This window comes from Nothobranchius furzeri, unplaced genomic scaffold (assembly GCF_043380555.1).
Source record: "Nothobranchius furzeri strain GRZ-AD unplaced genomic scaffold, NfurGRZ-RIMD1 Scf031, whole genome shotgun sequence".
NCBI lineage: Eukaryota > Metazoa > Chordata > Actinopteri > Cyprinodontiformes > Nothobranchiidae > Nothobranchius > Nothobranchius furzeri.
The window spans coordinates 823,446-827,920 of record NW_027223048.1 but is presented as its reverse complement, the minus strand read 5'-3'; the positions used below and the strand labels follow the sequence as shown (position 1 = coordinate 827,920).

At 46.3% G+C, this 4,475-nt stretch overlaps 1 long non-coding RNA gene across 1 annotated transcript; it reads right to left on the bottom strand.

The window, feature by feature from the left end:
* Positions 1–537: 537 nt before the first annotated feature.
* On the bottom strand, positions 538–3,811 carry LOC139064491 (uncharacterized). The gene is made up of 2 exons (XR_011517498.1): positions 3,672–3,811; positions 538–740 (listed from the first exon to the last, which is right to left on the bottom strand). It is a non-coding gene; the product is annotated as an uncharacterized lncRNA (long non-coding RNA).
* Positions 3,812–4,475: the final 664 nt, after the last annotated feature.

Here is a 4,475-nt window from a genome sequence, read left to right as displayed (position 1 = left end):
CGCTGGCAGCAGCCGAGTGGGTAAAGGGAACACTGTTCGAGGGAATGGTTAAAGTGCCATCCGTTCTGTCCATGGATGAGGAAGAACAGCAGGAAGTCCTTGAGGCAGTTCAAAGCTGGAACGAGGAACATGATTATGACTCTCCAGCAGAACATTTGACTTTTGCTTTTGAAAATAAAAATGACTATGACAAGTTCTGTTCCTTTATCATAGATGAGAAGAACCTCAAAGTTTTCTCCAGATTTGAGGTACAAGACTAAACAGCATAGGTCTTGGTTTTAATAAAGTTTTATTGTGTTCTAAGTCTTCTTTATTGGAGTCCCTTCACATTACAGAGAGTGATAAATCTATATACACAATACAAAACTTTATTGTTGTAAAATCACAATATCTATTAACAATAAACTACATTCCCAAATCTGTTGTAGTGACAAACAGCCTTTTCACTTCCAAGTTGTTTAAAATGTACTGCAATAACCATTTTAAGCCGGCAGATGGCGTTATCTGCTGCGATTGCAATGACAGTATTGAGAAAACTAACAGTTTATCTCTTTTTATTCCACAATCCACATTGGTAGCAGTTGTCATAAATTATTTCAGAAATTGAGAACTGCTCTGGAAGCTCTTCATCTGCCTCTGGTGCTCCCCTGCTTCCTGACTCCGTACCGGAGGCCGCTGACCCGCCGGTCTTCAACCCGGAAGTGTCTGTGGATCTTCCACTAGAGCTGTCACGGATTCGTCTGTGGGAGCAATAAAAATGATGGAAAAAATAAATGCATTAACGCTTCTGATTGCATTACACTGTATATGCATGGAGTGACTGGGAAATGCATTTGTAAACCGCTTGAAATATTTCAAATATTTTTGGTGACAGCCTTGTTTGTTTTGATTTTGTTAATAAAGTAAAAAATAAAAACGTTGGCATGATGAGGCCGATGATGCAATAAGTGCTGCAATTACTGAGGTCACTACAGCCTGTGGCAGCTGCAGGTACTGTGGCAGCAGTGGCAGGTGCCACTAAAAGTCGTGGCACCACCACTTCCGGGTGGTGCCACGACTTTTAGAGGCAGGGGGCGTGGCTAGTGCCACTAAAAGCCGTGGCACCACCCGGAAGTGTCTTGGCAGCAGTGGCATGGGCTGTGGCAGCAGTGACAGCGGCCATGGCAGCAGTGGCAGGTGCCACTAAAAGCCGTGGCACCACCCGGAAGTGTCTTGGCAGCAGTGGCATGGGCCGTGGCAGCTGTGGCAGCAGTGACAGCGGCCATGGCAGCAGTGGCAGGTGCCACTAAAAGCCGTGGCACCACCCGGAAGAGTCAGAGCTGCCAACGCAAGTGCCACTCGCGCTGCCGCTGCCACAAATTGCGCTCGGTCCAGCTGCGTAATTTCTCCGAGTTTTGCGGTTGCGGGCGGGAGTAGATATGCACACTACGGGTGCGGGCGGGAGTAGATATGCACACTACGGGTGCGGGCGGGAGTAGATATGCACACTACGGGTGCGGGCGGGAGTAGATATGCACACTACGGGTGCAGGCGGGAGTAGATATGCACACCACGGGTGCGGGCGGGAGTAGATATGCACACTACGGGTGCGGGCGTGAGTAGATATGCACACTACGGGTGCGGGCGGGAGTAGATATGCACACTACGGGTGTGGGCGGGAGTTTAATGCAGGGGCGGCATTAGGCCTGGCTACTTGGGCTGAAGCCCCGGATCTAAATCGCATAAGTAACATGCAGTACCAAAGTCCAACAGAGAGGGAGCAGCTGGCAGTAGTTTGTATACAGCCTGCCTGAGCCTCCACCACTGAAGAAGAAGCCCTTCAGCAGCCGGCTTCTTCTGCACTCTCTGCCTGAAACGCATGAGTGAAGATGGACATAAGGACGTTTTTTAGACCAAAAGTACGGCGACAGAACCCCAGCTTTGATGAGACTAGTGTTGACTCAGGTTTGTGAGTCTTATTTGAAAATATTTGTTGTGCTGCTGGTTTGCCTAAAGCTAGCTTACTATCAGGTAAATTTGTTGGAGAAAGAAAGGGAATATTTACTATCATCTCACACTAAACACTAACAGGAACAATACTCTGACCTGAAAATGCTTAATATGTAGCTTCAGATTAAAAATTATGTGGTACAAGACAAATATGATGTTGACCAGTGCGTGTCACGTGTGTGTGTGTGTGTGTGTGTGTGTGTGTGAGCGTGTGTGTGTGCGTGTGTTAAGCCCCGGATGTTCTTCAGTCCTTTATCCGCCCCTGGTTTAACGCTGCAGTTGCAGGCGTTAATGGTCAGAAATTCAGCGGGAGCGGGATGAAGAAAACAGTCCCGCGCAGGGCTCTACTATGTTGCGTTTGTGTTTCGTTTTTTTAATGAATTCGATTAAAAATAAAGGCGCCCGGCCCGACAGCCCTCGGGCCGGGCCGACACGAGGGCCTAGGGCTTCAGTGCAGGGCTCTACCTCTGCCTACATTGGACTTCTGAATCAGAACCTATGCTCACCTGTGTTCTCCCTCCTCCAGACGCTGAGCTGTCGTAGCAGTTCCAACCACAGACTTATCTGTGCATCCTAAGTCCCTCCTTTATAAATAAATCATTTTACCATCCGTTTTTGGTCTGTGTTGCATTCTGCATGTCGTGGGTTAGGTACCTTCCTCCAAACATGACACTTACTTGAGTAATAAACCCTATATCAGGAAAATATTGTCCTCGGTTTGTGTCCTTCCAGTGAGCTTTGCAGATGTGGGAAAATGTCATCAGGCAGTAATCATTGTTAAATTCATAATTATTCTCGGAGAGAGACCAACTCTTATCTGCCCCTGGGAGCCCCGTAATGCATAGTGTTGGGGTTATTAGGAGCGAACAATTAGTAAGCTTCAACTTACTTTTGGATTCTTCAATAAATTCTGTAAATATGGGAATATTTACTGATTTATTAATTAATTAAGATATTCTTAGATATACGGGGCACCATTCCCCTTTAACCGGGGAAAAATTGAATCCAAAACTCTTATCAGTCTTTCTTGAAGTTCGTAGAATCCTTGGAGCAGAGACTTCTCTTCGACACAACAAAGCTACTGGAGACGAAAATCTGAATTTTATAACGTTTAATTAACAATTTGTCAAATGAATAAACAGTGGCATAAATGAATAATAACCATGTGATAAAATAAAAGGATGTATATTCAAAATAATGTTCAAGGTGTTTGTGTGGTGTGTGTGAGTGAGTGTGTGTGTGTGTGTGAGATGAATGGGTCTTTGTTTCCCCAGAGTAGGTGGGGGGGAGTGAGCTGTGAGTGTGTGTGGGGCTCTTCCCCTCCCCTCGCATTCAACAGGAGACCTGGATGTGTAAAGTTTTCTACTTTCCCGAACACTTAGTGGCTTAGAATCACAGTAAAACTTAATTCAAACACTTCAAAAGTTAACAAACAACAAAAGGGTCACTTGTAAATTATTTAATCTAAAAGGAGTCGGCAGCCTGGCCAGAGCTGACGACTAAAGATATTAGCGATGATCAATAAGCAGTTTATTCTTTCAAAATGACCCGAAGGACAAATTGGGAGCGAAAGAGGAAAACACGAAGCTACTTTTTAAGCAATAGCGCGGTTTTATTGCTTATTCTGGACTATAGAGGAAACGGGAGAAGAAAAGGAGAGAGAAAATGAGTTTTCTGATCACCAGATGAGCAGCAAGGCGTCCCCGCTGTTATGATTTGACGGTTCTCCGTTTTTCTCCGCAGTTTTCAGCGTCATCCGTCGGTTTGATGCTTTCTCCGTTGTTTGGCTCCACGTGTGTTTCTCCACGAGCTGGACACAAAGAGGACGAAGTTTCTTTTGTGCTGAGTTTGACAACTTACAGCGTCTCTGAGAGCTGAATGGAGCTCCGCTCGTTCCCAGTCAGGTCCCGATGATGGTGGAGTGGTTTCCAGCGGTTGCGTGGCTCAACTTGGGCACTTAGAGCTTCCGCGTGCTCAAGTTGTCGGAGCGTTCGACAAGCGTGTCCTTACCGCCAGGTATCCTGGGCAAAAGAACGAGGTTTCTTTGTCTCTGCTGAAGATTTATGGTCTTAGTTCGCGGGAAAAGCTCCACGGCTTCCCGCACATGCGCAGAACGTGTTTCTGGTACTAGGCAGTGACATCACCCAATGCTTCCGTGTGCAAAGCATCATGGGAAATGAAGTTTCTTGGCGCTGATGTGATTATTTGCTTTTCAGAGCAATTTAAGCACAGTCATTTTGGAGAAAATCACTGCATAGTAATTTCCTCATGAGGTCAGACCCTCAACAATAGCGTCATTTCAACATGGGGGTGTCTGCGACACGGTTTATATGCAGGTAGCGGCGCTGCGGCTGCTTTATATAGCGACTCGTTGCTTTCTCCCTCAACCCAAATCCTCGGATCACGCATTTTAGCTAAAACGCTAACGTTAGCTTGCCTTGCGTTGACTGTAGAGTTGTGGGTGATGGTCACGCAGATGTGTCATG